The sequence below is a fragment of the Malaclemys terrapin genome, chromosome 8, assembly GCF_027887155.1.
Source record: "Malaclemys terrapin pileata isolate rMalTer1 chromosome 8, rMalTer1.hap1, whole genome shotgun sequence".
In the NCBI taxonomy this organism is placed as follows: Eukaryota; Metazoa; Chordata; order Testudines; family Emydidae; genus Malaclemys; species Malaclemys terrapin.
In genome coordinates this window covers 90,087,375-90,104,768 of record NC_071512.1, presented here as the reverse complement: position 1 = coordinate 90,104,768, position 17,394 = coordinate 90,087,375, and positions in this window count along the sequence as shown.

The following is a 17,394-nucleotide window of genomic DNA, read 5'->3' as shown; positions in this document are numbered from 1 at the left end:
TTATTTCTAATAGTTTATAATATAGCCAGATATAGTCCAGTAGATTTCAGATTGACACTCATATTAGTTGTAAAAGCAGCAAAGAGTCCTGTGGCACCTTATAGACTAACAGATGTATTGGAGCATGAGCTTTCGTGGGTGAATACCCACTTCGTCGGATGCATGTAGTGGAAATTTCCAGAGGCAGGTATAAATATGCAAGCAAGAGTGAGTCAGGCTAGAGATAACGAGGTTAGTTCAATCAGGGGGGATGAGGCCCTCTTCTAGCAGTTGAGGTGTGAACACCAAACAGCATCGCTTGCTTCATAACCTCAGTCGTGCAGAACGCAATGCCATCCACAACCTCAGAAACCACCCTGACATTATAATCAAAGAGGCTTATAAAGGAGGTGCTGTTGTCAACATGAATAGGTCTGACTACCAAAAGGAGGCTGTCAGATAACTCTCCAATTCCAAATTCTACAGGCCACTTCCCTCAGATCCCACTGAGGAATACACTAAGAAACTGCACCATCTACTCAGGACACTCCCTACACTAACACAGGAACCAATCAACATACCCTTAGAGCGCCGACCAGGGTTATTCTATCTACTACCCAAGATCCACAAACCCGGAAATCCTGGACGCCCCATCATCTCGGGCATTGGCACTTTCACTGAAGGACTGTCTGGATATGTGGACTCTCTACTCAGACCCTATGCCACCAGCACTCCCAGCTATCTCCGTGACACCACTGATTTCCTGAGAAAACTACAATGCATTGGTGACCTTCCAGAAAACACCATCCCAGCCACCATGGATGTAGAGGCTCTCTACACAAAAATCCCACACACAGATGGAATACAAGCTGTCAGGAACAGTATCCCTGATGATGCTACAGCACAACTGGTTGCTGAGCTCTGTGACTTTATCCTCACACACAACTATTTCAAATTGGATGACAATATATACCTCCAGACCAGTGGCACCGCTATAGGCACCCGCATGACCCCACAATATGCTAACATTTTTATGGCCGACCTGGAACAACGCTTCCTCAGCTCTCGTCCACTCACGCCCCTTCTCTACCTACGCTACATGGATGACATCTTCATCATCCTGACCTATGGAAAGGAGACTCTGGAAAAATCCCACCACGATTTCAACAGCTTTCACCCCACCATAAACCTCAGCCTGGACCAATCTACACAGGAGGTCCACTTCCTAGACACCACGGTGCAAATAAGTGATGGTCACATTAATACCACCCTATACCGAAAACCCACCGACAGCTATGCCTACCTTCATGCCTCCAGCTTCCATCCCGGACACACCACACAATCCAATGTCTACAGCCAAGCACTGAGGTACAACCGCATCTGCTCCAATGCCTTAGACAGAGAGCAACACCTACAAAATCTTCACCAAGCATTCTCAAAACTACGATACCCGCACAAGGAAATAAGGAAACAGATCAACAGAGCCAGATGTGTACCCAGAAGCCTCCTACTGCAAGACAAGCCCAAGAAAGAAACCAACAGAACTCCACTGGCCATCAAATACAGTCCCCAGCTAAAACCTCTTCAATGCATCATCAGTGATCTACAACCCATCCTGGACAACGATCCCTCACTTTCACAGGCCTTGGGTGGCATGCCAGTCCTCGCCCACAGACAACCTGCCAACCTGAAGCATATTCTCACCAGCAACCACACACCGCACCATAACAACTCTAACTCAGGAACCAATCCATGCAACAAACCTCAATGCCAACTCTGCCCACATATCTACACCAGCGACACCATCACAGGACCTAACCAGATGAGCCACACCATCACCGGTTCATTCACCTGCACGTCCACCAATGTAATATACGCCATCATATACCAACAATGCCCCTCTCCTATGTACATCGGCCATCTGGACAGTCCCTACATAAAAGGATAAATGGACACAAATCAGATATTAGGAATGGCAATATACAAAAACCTGTAGGAGAACACTTCAATCTCCCTGGACACACAATAGCAGATTTAAAGGTAGCCATCCTGCAGCAAAAAAACTTCAGGACCAGACTTCAAAGAGAAACTGCCGAGCTTCAGTTCATCTGCAAATTTGACACCATCAGCTCAGGATTAAACAAAGACTGTGAATGGCTAGCCAACTACAAATGCAGTTTGTCCTCCCTTGGTGTTCACACCTCAACAGCTAAAAGAGGGCCTCATCCTCCCTGATTGAACTAACCTCGTTATCTCTAGCCTGACTCACTCTTGCTTGCATATTTATACCTGCTTCTGGAAATTTCCAGTACATGCATCCGACGAAGTGAGTATTCACCCACGAAAGCTCATGCTCCAATACGTCTGTTAGTCTATAAGGTGCCACAGGACTCTTTGCTGCTTTTACAGACCCAGACTAACATGGCTACCCCTCTCATATTAGTTGGTTTCTCTGCCATAATGTTGGCAGGCCTCATTGAAAACTAGTTGAGCAATAAATCAGTAAAATATCCTTCTAGTCTATTTCCAGTAGACTGTGTCAGAGCTTACTAGTAGAAACCAGGTAAATTGTTCAGTAAACCAGAAGTGAAATTACTAATGCAGAACTAATGGTATAAAATGGAAAGTCACAGAAGTACTGGAGAATAGACAATAGTGCAGGGACTATTGTGCAGTAGCAGGGAGATAGACCAAAGGGCCAAATAAGAATTTCCCACCTCCACTTTGTGATAAGAGTTGAGAGCTAGGAGTGCAGTCATCTAAGATTAAACTGGGCCTGATGCCAGTGTAAAACATGGCAGCAGTTTCACTGAAGTCACAATGGTTAAACTAGTGTAAAGCTGGCAGGAGTGAGATGTGCTATGTCCTACCCTTGATAGTGTGAGTGACGGTATAATGGACTTTATAAACCCCATGCCTGTGGAGCACAGGGAAAAGGGTTAATGCGGGGATAGGAAGGGGACCAGATGGCTCAATTACAATACACTCTGAAGGAGCTTGACTTGGCATGTGTATCAAGGTAGCGGGAGAGAAGGAAGCTGTTCTTGAGAGCCCTGGAGGAAGGCTGAAGGCATTCAAGCTGAGGGACATTGGAAGTAGCTGGACCATGAGCAGGAGGTGCTCCATTTACTGACAGTTTTCCTTTGGAGACTGTCTGGAACAGGCCACCTCCTTTTATTTCGTTTGTTTTCTTTGGCCTGAGCTACCAAAAGGGGTTTTGCTGAACTGAAGTTCTTCTTCGAGTGCTTGCTCATGTCCATTCCATATTAGGTGTGTGTGCTCGCCACATGCATGGGTACCAGAAGTTTTTCCCTCAGTGGTATCCATAGGGGACCAGCTCTGGCGCCCTCTAGAGTGGCGTGCCCATGCCGCGGTATAAGGGGCGCAGCTGGCTCCTCCTACCCTCAGTTCCTTCTTGCCTCCAGTGATGATGCTGGAATGTCTGCTGATTTTTTAGAAATATTCACAAACAGAACAGTGATCTACCATTGACCAAAACATGGTAAGCTGAAATAGCCCCCATGTGAACTTTTAAAGAAGAGTTAGACAACTCTTTGGATTTTCAGTACATTAAATATTCCAAAATGCAGGGTATGGAAGCTGAAACTAGACAATCAGATTTTCCTTGCATCCAAGCAACAAATACACCATTTTAAATAGTAACACTTTCTAGGAGACAGTTTTCTGTAATGGAACAGTACATTCTGTACCAACAAGGAACATGACTGTTCAAGACTAGTCTAAGTCTGACAGCCCAAGCCATCAAATGAAGAGACTGAGGATCCGAATGAAGGCAGAGGGCATGTGGGGAGGGGTCCTGACTTGAAGAGTTTGGTCAGTAACCTTACTGGAAACGTGTCGTAATAATTTGCTTGACTCTAATGTAGTTTATTAAGTTAGGCACTAATAAGTGTTCTATCTGTATTTTTCTTGCAACCATTTCTGACTTACAAAAAACAACAACACCTCATTACTTGTACTCACTTAAAATCTATTTCTTTGTAGTTATTAAACTTGTTTTAGTGTTTTATCTGATCCAGTGTGTTTAAGTTGAAGTGCCTGGATAATTCTATTAAAAATAATAAGCTGGTATATTATTCCCTTAAAAGAATAACGGATTTAAAATATTTGTGCTCTCTAGGAGAGGGATGGGCAGTACAGGCCCTGGACTTTTGGAGGAAAATCCGGGATTGTGGATGTGCTGGGATCACTTTGCAGTATAAGCAAGGCTGATGAGAGCCAGAGCATAACTGGCAGGCTGCAGGTACACACAGACACCCAGGGTGTGGCTTCAATGCTGGAAGGCTGTTTGTGAGCGACCTAAGTGGGACCTACTTCAGCAAGGCATTGTGAGGCACCCAAGGTTGCAGGTTAGGAGGTGGTACAGCCCCCCCCTCTGGTCTGAATTGTATTGTATGCCACATATGGGTAAACAAAATACCCTGTTTTTTCTCATGTGCTATTACCACAGAAAGGCACTTTGAAAAGACTCTTGGCTCCATGGACAGTTCAGACAGGAGCACTTTGTATTGTAAATGGTGTCTTGCTATCACAAAATGTGGGTGTTTTCTATGCCTGTGTGGGGTAGAGAAATGAAAATAAACATCCTTTAAATCAAGAGCCGTGAACCAATCCATAGATGCAAGCAAGAGAGTTATGGAGGCCAGGGTTAATGTACAAAATCAGAACTTCTGGATGTGTCTGTTCAATTTGCTTAACTCTAAAATTGGATAGAGACATCCATCTTTTTTCTGTACCAAGAAGTATCTTCAATAGAAGCCCTGAACCCATAGGTGTCTCTTCAACAGCTCCTATCTGGAGCAGCTTGTGTATTTCCATAAATAGAATAACCTCATGAGAAGGTTCCCTGAAAAGGGAAGGGTAGGGGGAATTGAATGGGGGCACTCTTTTGAGCTGAATGGCATAGCCTTTCAATATAATTTTTAGTACCCATAAGTACTGGATCCAGAGAAATACTCAGTTCCAGAACTCTGGACTTCAGAGTGAAACCGGAACCAATTTGAGGTTCAAAGTTGGAACCATGAACACTTTGTAGAACTGGACATATCCGATAAATCTGACATATGGGACCTGGCACTGCTAACAGTAGCTGTCTTTTCCTTCATCTTCTTCTTTGTAACTGATACAGACAGAACCAAAATAGCTTTAGGTGCCTTAGCAGGCAGGCAGTCCTTTTCCACCAACGGTGCCTTTGAAGACTTGACAGAAGGATCGGGAGGTACAATCCTGAAGACCTGAAACACCTAAAGGAAGCTACAAGAGCTGAAACAGGCCTCTTAGTCTTCAGATCCTATGACCCTTCAAAACCAGATGGCTTAGCAGCAAGAGCTTCTTTAAGCAGAAGCACCTGTAGTCTGTTCTGCCTGTCTTTGTGTGCTCTGGGCATGAAAGTCCAGCAAATAGAGCACCAAGAGGGAGAGTCTAGTGAAGCGGCGTGGCTCCCCTCTGTCCCGGAGCGGGACGAGCCCATCCAGAGACCAGAGTGGGCGGAGCTAGGGAGCTCGAAGCCCGCCCCTCAGAGGGTCAGGCGGCGACCCGGAAGTATAAAGGCTTGCCCTCAGAGCTCACTAGGGAGCCAACCGCCGGGCAGGCCAGACGTCTCCAGCCTAGCCCACGACTGGGAAACCCCCGCGACCCAAGGTGCACACCAGACTGGCCTGACTTGCCCTGCACTCGCTACCCGGAGGAGTTGCCGGGCCTTTCCGCTCACCCACTACCCCAAGGAACCCATGGTGCTGGACCCCCCGGAGGACAACACCGTGACCCAGGTACTACCCGAGGGGGAGTCTGGAAGTAGCCTGGGGGCAGCCGACCCTAGTCTAGCTGCAGCACTGCCAGAGCCCATGTCAGTGTGTTGTGGCCAGGATCCCCTTTGACTCAGCAGTGGATCTTCTGCCGCTGCTAGGGCCCCGGGCTGGGATGCAGTGGAGTGGGAAGGCCTGCGTCCCCCCGGCCACCCAGGAGTTGGGTGGCAGTCTCCCCCTCTCCCAGGCCTTGGAGGCTTGGGCCTACTGTTGTTGCTCAGCCCTGCCCGAGGGCCTGAGCTCCTGACTCCGTATTGCCCCGCCCTGAGCTTATTTCTACTGTTTATACTGCCAGTGCTCAGCTCCTGCCTGAGGGCCTGAGCCCCCGACTCATTGCTGCCCCACCCTGACCCAGGGCCTGGGCTTACTGTGCTTATTCCAGTTACCGCAAAGGCTGCCAGGAAAGACTCCTGCCAGACTAATTCCCCAAACTTCGGCAGTGTGCAGTGAGCCGGTGTGGCTCCCCTCCGCCCCAGAGAGGGTCGAGCCCTGGCAGGCACCTCTACAGAGAGTGTCCTTCTCTCAGGCATGCAAGGCACCTAATACCAGGACGACAGCTGGGTGCAAAGTGCATCTCATAAAGCTTGGTTTCTTATTCTCCATTTCCCTCATCACTAGCCTTACAAAGTATACTTAACTATCTATATTTAAAACTAAAGGCTATACTAAAAACAACAACTATAAACTATCAAGGAACTGTAAATGGATAAAAAACGAAATCCGAAGGACCGGAGTGATTCTCCTCTGTTAGGGCAATGGTTGGAAGGAACTGAGGCTGTAGATGGTGGAGCATCCCCTTATGAAGCCTTACCTTGAGAACGTTCAGAAATGCTGAGGGGAAGGACAGGAGGAGGCGCACGTGTGCTCTAATGGGCACTGCTAGGTTCTACTGTTAGCTGCCACCAAGTGGCACAATATCCATAAATGGGAATATGAAGAGTCACTCGAAGAACTTCTGTTGTCATAGGACAAGATTCTGCTCTTCCCTACTTCAGTGGAATTACTCTGCTTCTACACCAGTGGAGCTGAGATCGTAATTTGACTCCTGAGCTATTTTACAAAATAGAAAACCCCAGGCTGGAGTAGAAGATCTGAATAAAATGTATTGGAATATCTCCTTAAATCTGAACTTTGTCTTAGGAAAATACTTATAAAGACAGGGGCTACAAAATGTGGGCCTGATTCTGTGAGGTGTTAAATGCATCCAGTGGGACCTGAGGGCACTTAAAAATTCTGAGGTACACTGTACCAGCAAGAAATGGGTCCAGCTTTACTAGAGAATAAGTATTATATACCATTAAGTAATTAGACAGTTAATTATTTTTATAGCAGAAATAAATATTAATTATACTGTATCTCAATGTCATGAGCTCAAAAACCTACAATAATGTGTAAGTGATGTATTGCTGGAAATATTGAAAGGTGTCTGTCAGCAAATACTTATTCATACCCTGATTCTGCAACCTCTGTTTAAACTCACAGGAGTAATTAGGCCTTTTCGTTATTTGAAGCAATTAGGAGTTTTAAAGTATCGCCTCTGTCCACTGAGATCCATTCTTAGGGCTAGATTATGACTTTACACAGCCCAGAGCAAGGAGCAGTGCAGAAACTGCACCAACCTAGGAGTAGCCTGTGATTCAGCTATATAGCTGGGACTCACAATTCCTCCCCTGCTCCCTCTTTGCTTGTGGGTGTGCAGTGTCGTATTTTACTGATGGCCTGCACCAGTAGCCAATTGCAATACCTCTGTGCCAGCACATGCTCTGCTGGCCAGCAAGTGTGGGGTGAGGCGGTGCTAAAACTCATCCATTCATTGCCCACCTGCTCCGCAAAGGAGTAAGGGGGAAAATGGCCCCTCTTAATCCTATGTGGTCAGACCCAAGGTCCAGGTAGCCTTCATAATGTTCAATAGGGGGGCGCTTACTCTGTAGCACAGGTGCATAGTCAGAATCTAGCCTTTTATTACCATCATGGTAGGGCCTGATTCTGACATCCTGACTTGTGTTGAGTAATTAGGACTTTCCTCCATGAATAGTCCCTTTGACTTTGTTGTAGGATGACCAGACAGCAAGTTTGAAAAATCAGGACAGGGGGTGAGGGGTAGTAGAAGCCTATATAAGAAAATATAAAATTGGGACATCTAGTCACCCTACTTTATTGGGACTAATTGGGGAGTAAGGTACTATTCAGTATGAGTAAGAGAAGCAGAGTTATGCTCACAAAAACACCTCTTTCAAAACCCACTTGGAGGAATTCATCATGGGTGTAAATTGGGTGCAACTCCATCAAAATCAATGAAGTTGTGCCCTCCTATGTAAGTGAGGAATTTGCCCCTGTCACAGGTTAAGTAGACCAGTGCCCCAGCTCCCCTGTGTCAGAGCAGGTGGGCCCAACTAAGCCAGTTAAAGGGGACACGGCTACACCTCGGGCTATAGAGGCCACTCACGGGGTAGGCAAAGGAGGAGTGATTGGGACAGGCTGTATCTGGGTAGAGGTACCTTAGAGGAACTCCAGGGTTGGATCCCTGGAACAGGGGGCCGGAGCTAAGAGAGATAGCTCTGGGGCTGGTGTCCTAGAAGGGAAGCGGAGCTGGCTGAATGAGAGCTGGTTGTGAGACGGGAGCTGGCTGAGAAGGGAGCAGCCTGGGACAGAGCAAGAGCTCTGTGTATGACAGAAGAATCAAGGCTGAGTATGAACTTTTGTGCTATGATTTTAGATTTATTGATTGTTTAAATAATTTCTGTTATTAAACCAGCCCAGATGGGGTGCTATTAGCCATAGGAGAGACTCTGTGGAGTTCTTAAGGGTCCTGCAAGAAGGGGCTAACAGAGGCAGGGTGTGTGCAAAGCAACCTGTGGCCATTAGGGGGCACTCAGGTGGCGGCCACCGTATTACACCACCCAACTACTTATCTCCTGGGAATGTTGCTCTATAGAGAGAAGAAAATACTATACATATTTGACAAGGTAAAAATAATTAGACAATATAGAATTCTTCCATCACTATGAAAGTGTAATGCAAAAAAGATATTCTATGTAGCATGAAGAGTCCAGAAATCCCATGCAGAGAAATTTAATGAGTATTAATGATATTCTGAAGAAGATACTAGACTTGTTAGTGGTGTGCAGGATGCTTAGATCATGCTAATAGTAAAGCCTAACAGATTCCCTGAATGCCTTTCATGTTGCGCTGAGATTCTAGTTTCCATGGTAACCTAGAGCGAGTTAAGAAGGGTACTGTTAAACTGTATTGCAATTTTGCTTAGTCTCTCTGAAAGAAAAATGTCGGTGGAAACCATTTCTGCACTCACTGTTGTAATCAGATTCCTCCCCTAGTTTCTATTGTCTGCACCTGAACAAGTTCTTCAGGGGAAAATATGAGTGGTTTAGTTAATGACCTATTTGTTGATACTGGAGCTTTACCAGCTGGCAAACTGTGCGCGATATTATACAAACCTCACGAAGCAATCAGAATATAAATAGGAAACATAAACTAAATCCCAGAAACGCTTAAAAACAGAACAAAATGGGCCAGATCCTAGCAGATCCCAGAAGATCTGCCCTGAAGGACTCCCCAAGCATGGAGTCACCAGAGCAACTCCTAAGGGATCCCTTTCCCAGCATCCCATGTAGGCGTCTCTAGGAGGCATGGCCAGGACACATCTATACCTTAGCAATCTCCAGCTGGCAGAATGGCCCTTTAGGGAGCATTGGCATCCAATGCAATGCTATAAAATTGCTGTGTTTGAAAGGAGAATTATACCCAGTGGACCTGATTCTTCTGGTACACCAGTTAGATGCCAGTGTGGCTCTGAGGAGGTCAGTGTTTAAAATTAGTATTTGACAATAGAGAATCAGGCTCATTGTTTCTGGTACAATAGAAAGAAGTATTCATTACCATAATCTGATGACTGGAAGCCATCAGATTCACCAACACTTCTAATTTGCATTGCATCGTTCATCTCCTTATGAAGATAGTCTAGCGCAGAACAGAAGACTTTGAATCAGGACACATGGATTCTTTCCCCAACTCTGCCAGTGACTTGCTGGGTGATCTTGGGCAAGCCACTAAATTTCTCTGTGCCTCATTTTCCCCATAATTAAAATGAGAAAAATAATATTTACTGGTAATTACCCAACATGGCATTTTTGAGAGTTCATGCAATGACACCTGTACGGTGCATTGATATCCATGGTTGAAAGCAGCTATGGAAGTGCAAGGTGGTATTATTATGATTACTCAAAGATTAAATGGATGTAGAATAGTGTTTCAAATGACACAACTGTTATCAGAGTTTATAACAGAAAATAGGAGGAATCTGTAAACAAGCACACAAGTAGCAGAAGGGGCTCACAAAGAACACATATTTTGCCAAACAAACCTCGCTTGAGCCCCATATTGTGAGATGATTCCCAAAAGTAGTGGCCCTTAAATTGTCCTTATGAAAATTACAGTTTTGAAAATGCTGACTGGCTAATGCTGTTAAATCTATCTTTAGGAGGATGCATGTAAGGGAGTAAAAGTGCAATGCTGTAGAGTCATTCAAACACCTATGTTTTTATGGATATTTCATTTTTTTAGTGAATTTAATGTTTATGAAAGTTCCTAGATCAATATGGAATATGAAATCCTCTGTTTATTCACAGAACAGGCACAACATTGGCAGTGGCTACTCAAGCATCCCCACACTACCCAACCAAAACACTGTAACCTTAACCAGGAGGGGCCACTGCTCAGGATTAGAGGATGCCTGCTATTGTTATATAAGTGTGTTGGAGGTGGCTGGAGAGTTCAAAGGGTTACCCTTCACACTGAGTCACAGATTGAGCAGAACAGAGAGCTGCATGCTGTAGCCGAAAGCAAGCTCTGGTTTGTGTCCTGTTAGGAGGATGTTAAGAAAGAATATAATAATGTAACTGATGATTACAAATTCTCCTTGTTTTTATAAGTACAACAACACAGGCAGTTCATTTCCCATGCCCATTCACACCATTAGCTACTCTTTGAGATTGCTACTAAGGTCCCAACTCTGATGTGGTCAGCTGTTCAATAGTAGCTAGATTGAGACATCCCCTTCATTTCACATAGGACAGGAAGCACTTTACTTTGGCCAGATTGGACCACTCATGGTACTGGTGCCCTGTATGTGAAAGCCAACCTATCCTTTGTCAACTCTGAGCACCCCAGTCCCAGGAGCGATGCAGGTATTTTAGTGGGAGCATCTATCAGTACAGGTGAGCATTTTCACAGTGCGTATTTCTGTTTCATCCCATCTCTGATAACTAGTGGTACATACAGTAGGCTTCAGTTCTTTTTCGAGTGATAGGCCACAGTATATTCCACAGCTGGTGATAGACCATTTTGTGTGCGTGCATCAGAGAACTTTTTAGTTAGCCGTGCCTGGCAGGAAGAGGAGGTGGTGCATGCACCCTTTTCTCCCTTTTGTGTTCAGCGAAGGTGTAAAGGGTGGAGCCACCCCACTCCCTCAGTTTCTTCTTACCACTGTGGATGTGAAGAAGCAACTCCATTCAGAGCAATTTACCTCTGTGGTTAGTAAGTTGCTACAGCACATTTTCTGGACCAGGGTTGTCAGGACCATCATTTGTCAGTGGGGCTGGTACCATTGATGGTTCTGCATAGTGGACTGCATGGCCCCCTATTACAAGCATTGCCCCTCAGTGAGGAGCATGTTCCAGACTGGTGTGAGATTTGCAGCGTCTTCTCAAAGCGGAGTCAGCATTCAAGGGAGTCTCACTTGAGGCCTTCCTTCTGGTGTGGTCCATGCATCCAGACACCAACCCCGGATGCCAGACCTTAAGATCTTCAGGAGACCTAAGGTCTTTGAAGTCCATGCTGGAGACATCTTTAAAATGGCTGGAGGCACCCTTCTAGTTGACCTCAGTGCTGAGGAAACTCTGGGACACTGAGCAGAAGTCTGGGACACTGAGCGGAAGTACTCGGGGAGAGGAGTCATAGAATGCCTTCCCCAGGCTCAGATGCTAAGCCTCATTAAACTACAAGGCCATCTGATATCAAGGTTGCTTCAAAGCTTAGAAAAAGCTCCCTGATGTGAGCATTAGCTGAGGAGACTCAGATGTACCACAGGTCTCGCCTAGTACTGGATCAGCCATACTGGCTTCATGGATACCACAAACACCTGAGTGGCCACTGGTATTGGGACTGGCTCCATCTTGTGAAGCACCAACAGCAGCACAGGCAGGAAAGCAGTTTTAGCCAGTGGTCAATGTCTTCCCCTCTGCATCTACAGGAATGAAGTCTCATGGCCCAAGGCTCCTCCAGGGTCCCAGCACCCTCGCCGCTGCCACTGTCCAGATTCCTGGATCTGGTGTCTCATGTGGGAAGGTCTTGGTACCTTATGAGACTAACACCATCGGTACTATCAATGCCGGACTTTCCTGCTCCCGGAGGAGTGCTACTCATCATCTGACTCAGGGAAGAACTTGCTGATATCCCCAGCAAGTCCCAGGACTCAGCAGGATCGCCAAGGGCTCCCAGCCACAGGTGGGACATGATCCTGGAAACTGCACTGATGCTGTGACCATTGTACCAGCCTCCTCGGTGTCCAACCCCATATGACTTTAAACTATGGAGTATGTGGCCTCTGTGAGCACCTTGGTTTGCCATGGAATCTGCCTCCCTGGCATACTCCATGCACAGGTCAGAATCTCCTTGCCCAAGAAAGCCTCCGTCACCTCCGTGAGTCCAGGATGAGGGACAACGGGAGCAGGAGAATCAGAGAACCCACAGCTGGCTCCAGCCAACCAGGGCTGAATTAACTTTTTGTGGCCCTGGCGCCAAACATATTTGTGAGCCCCCCTGGAGAATGATTGTAAAAGGGGCCAGGGGTAAAAGCACAGTGAGGCAGGAGCTAGGGTTGGTCTCTGAAGCAAGGGAGGGGTCAGGGGTAAACTGTAAGCGCAGCTGGGCTGTGGAGGGGGTAAACAGGATCCCCCCGCCCCTGCCCACATAGAGCGGGGAGCTACCTGGTTCTAACCCATTCTCTTTGTCTCTCTCTGCACTGAGCTGCCCCTCTTCCCGCAGCAGCAGGACAGGTTCTCTTCCAGCCTTCTGGAGTGGATGTTGGGAGTGGGAGGAGCGGAGGCTAATGTGGTTACTCCTATAACCGGACATTTAGTTTCCAGTCAGCACTGCTAACCGGACACTCAGGTCCCGTTTTCTACTAGAGTTTCCAGTCTAAAACTGGATACCTGGCAACAGGGCTGCCAGAAAAGCCTGAGGGGGGAGAGGGGCAAGCAATCATTTTTAAAAGTAAGAGGGCTAAGCCTTACGCTGGGGGGCGGGAGCAAGTAGTGGGTGGGCTGGGCTAGGGAGTGGAGAGGAGCTAGTGGGCAGGGCCATGTCTGCTGTACTGCCCAGGTAGGTTGGAGACTGTGGGGATCAGCTGACACAGTATATCCTCAGCCCAGGTGACGTGACAGCCAGTGGTGGATTTAGAGTTAGTGGGGCCCCTCCTGCCCTGTGCTCAGCTTCATTTTGGGGGCTTCTCCTTGGAACCCAGCCAAGAAAAAGAACATTCTCTCATCTCCCCCTGCCCCCGTTTTTCATTCTTTTTTAATTCATCCTCCTCCTATAAGTAATAGCAAGTAAATGAAAATAAAATGAGGTACCTTGATTGTTCTTGTAGTCTAACTTATTTTTCCACAGACCACTTGAAAATCATGTAGGGTCTCGACGGACCACTTAATGATCTTTCCAAATATTGTAAAAAAATGTTCGGGTGCGGGATCTGGCCAGGAGCTAGGGTGAGGGAGGGGGCTCAGGGTTGGGGCAGGAGGTTGGGGTGTGGAGCGCTTACCTGGGGTAGCTCCTGTTTGGTTCTCAGGATGGGAGTGGGGATGTGGGGGGGGGTGCAGAAGTCATGGCAGGGGGCTGAGGGTGTGTGAGGGGGGATTCAGGAATCGACTGGGGGCTGGGGAGGTGTGGGGGGTGCAGGGGTCACGACAGGGGGCTGGATGTGTGTTGGGGGGTGCAGGGGGCTGGGTGTGTGTGTAGGGGGGATGCAGGAGTCAGGGCTGGGGGCTGGGGAGGTGGGGTGCAGGGGTCAGGACAGGAGCTGGATGTGTGTGAGGGAGTGCAGGGGGCTGTGTGTGTGGGGGGGGATGCAGGAGTCAGGGCTGGGGGCTGGGGAGGTGTGGGGGGTGCAGGGGTCAGGACAGGAGCTGGATGTGTGTGAGGGGATGCAGGGGGCTGGGAGTGTGTGAGGGGGTGCAGCGGTCAGGGTGGACAGAGGGCTGTGGGTGTGGGCTGGGGTCATGGGGGTGCTCACGCAGGGGGCTGGAGGAGGTATGCCCCAATTCCAGCTTCTTCCCCTCACCCCCGCCTCTTCTCCTCCTTCCCGGAGCGACGTGCTGCGGCTCACTCCTCCTCCCCCCTCCTGCCGGCAAGCAGCTGATCCAGCTGATGGCGGGGGAGGAGGGAACGGAACACGCTGTGGAAAGAGGCGGGGCAGGAGCCAGGCTGCCAGCAGAGGCTGCCACGGAGCCTCAGCAGCCCCGCAGTGTCAAGCTTCTCTGACCCCACAGGAGAGAGCAGGGGGCGGAGAAGAGCGGGCCAGGGCCCCTTTCGACCGTGGGCCCGGTGCCAGTGGCGCCATTGTAAATGAAGCTGGGCTCAGCATCAACTACTCTGGAAGACCATAAAGTCTTCCAGGACTTATGCAATGAGAAGTAAAAAGCAACAGAGGGTCCTGTGGCACCTTTGAGACTAAGGTGGGGGGATGCAGGAGTCAGGGCTAAGGTGAGGGAGCATAAGCTTTCGTGGGTAAGAACCTCACTTCTTCAGATGCAAGTAATGGAAATTTCCAGAGGCAGGTATATATCAGTGTGGAGATAACGAGGTTAGTTCAATCAGGGAGGGTGAGGTGCTCTGCTAGCAGTTGAGGTGTGAACACCAAGGGAGGAGAAACTGCTTCTGTAGTTGGCTAGCCATTCACAGTCTTTGTTTAATCCTGATCTGATGGTGTCAAATTTGCAAATGAACTGGAGCTCAGCAATTTCTCTTTGGAGTCTGGTCCTGAAGTTTTTTTGCTGTAAGATGGCTACCTTTACATCTGCTATTGTGTGGCCAGGGAGGTTGAAGTGTTCTCCTACAGGTTTTTGTATATTGCCATTCCTGATATCTGACTTGTGTCCATTTATCCTCTTGCGTAGTGCCACAGGACCCTCTGTTGCTTTTTACAGATTCAGACTAACATGGCTACCCCTCTGGCAATGAGAAGTAGTAACTTTAGCGATCCCTATGGAAGAGGTGTTTGATATATTGCATTCATTGGTGACAGGTGGAACTGGCAAATGTCTTGTGTGAAATACTGGCATCAGGAGCTCCAACCTTAAAACAGGTCAACAGGTGGTACCAGGTACGAGTTACAGGCTATGAGCAATTCTTCCTTCACCTTGTGCTGGGATTATTAGTTGTTACTGTGGCAAATAAAAGAAAGCACGATGGTCAGCACAGGATAAGGTGCAGAAGTGCATGGATTTGGTTGGTAAAAAATGATATTCTACCTTGAGCCTCCAAATAAAGATATCCAGCTTCCAGGCCATCCTAGCAAAATATGATCATATCAAATGGTGTGCAGTGGGGTACTTTGTGGATAGCCTGCTGCAGGAATTCAGGAGTGAATTGCAGACATGTCTGAAGGGCAGCTGGTCGCTAAGGTGGCCCTTCAGGTGCAGATGGCCCTTCAGGTGGCCTTAGATGCTGCCCACGCAGCCTCAAGGGCAATGGCAGTGATGATGCAGTGTTTGTTGTGGCTGTCCTCCTCTGGAATTTCAAAAGAACTACAGACCACAGTCGAGGACCTGCCCTTTCAATGTTGCTCCTTGTTTCATGGCAAGACAAGTGACCTGATGGCCTTATCTAAGGACTCTAGGGCCACACTCAGGGCCTGGGGATCTACACTCCAGCGATCAAGAAATGGCATTTCCAGCCTCAGTTGTTTTACCCTACTGCCAATACAGACCACCTGAGTATGCCAGGAAGGGACAGAAGGTTTAAAGGTGAAAGCCCAAAAGAGGGACTGCCACATCCCACCATTCCTCCTCCTCTGCAACAAGGCAACAAATCTGATCCTATCCCCAAGGACAGCATAACCTCTTCGGCAACTGTCTGGCTCATTTCCATCATGCCTGGTCCAGCATCACTTCAACCGTTGGATATTGGATGTCGTAGAGATGGGCTATGCAATTCAGTTCTTCCCTCTACCCCCACTCCTTATCCTCCCCATACTTATTCAGGGACCCATCTCACAAGACCGCACTAAATCAGGAAGTTCAGTCATTTGTTGCTCTTGGCTCCACAGAAGAAGTCTCTTTGGAGCAAAGGGAAAAAGGATTTTACTCAAGATATTTCTTGATTTATAAGAAGAAAGTTGGGCTTTGAGCTATTCTGGACCTAAGGGGGATTGGTCTTCTGATAACTTTGGGATGCAAAATGCACTTGTCACTAACAACACATTCATTCTTTGGTGACTACTTAGAGATAAATTATGGAGAAAATGATTGGTGAGGTACCCATAGAGATTTTATTAATACCATGATTAATATAAGCAAAATCACGGAATAAAAAAATCAAGATAAGTATAAAAGCAGAATCTGGATCACATATACTCATGAGTCCACGGGGCTGTGGGTTCCCCTTAAGGTAAGCTAAATGTTGAGTTTGCCATCATCCTGCCATCCCGAGGCTCTGCTGAGGGTCGGATTTGATTCCCTTTTATACACCTATTCCTATTTCCGACACCATATTTGAGAAAGTCTTGGTCTTCTGTCCATATTTGTCACTTCTACTGTCCATTTTTGGGGTTCTGACTATTGTCATAAGCATTTGCACAGATAGGTGATTCTCTCTCTATACAATGTGGTTAGGAAAGTCAGGCTAAATAAAGCCTTTGCAGTCTAACAGTCTTTCACAAGAAACATATTGCTAAATCTTCTGACCCCAGGTTGGTCACTTATGCTACCTTACAGTAAGCCTAATGTGGCCTTATGTTAACTATTATTACGACTGGGCCTCAAGCTAAATACGAGACCTCAGATCCACCGCAAAGCCTATTTTAAAATAAAGTTTCTTCTTACTCCTACTTGCATTATAGCTTTAGTTTCATTTGCACTAATTAGCAAGCATGGAGTCATGGAGTGCAGGCCAGCTTCAGGACACCCCTGGAGCTATTTTCTGTATTCACATCTGCTGGTAAATGTAAAGAAGCTGATCCTTATGCCCACACAGTAGATAGAGTTAATGGGGGCTGTATTGGACACCTCCATGGCCATGGAGTACCTGCTGTCTGACAGGTTTGGGACCTGTTGGGATTTGTGCTCTCATCTGTAGTCCAACCCTCGAACTCAGATAAAAACCTGCCTCAGGCCGATGGGCCTCCTGGCAGCCTTCACCTTTGCCACACTGCATGTGAGGCTCCACTTTTGTCAGCTGCAGCATGGATACCACTGGCTTGCTAAAGGCAGCATTTAGATTCACTAGTGTGCATCCCACCATCAGTCCTCCAATCTGTGAACTGGTGGGAGGACCCCGCAACTCCTGGAGGAGAGTT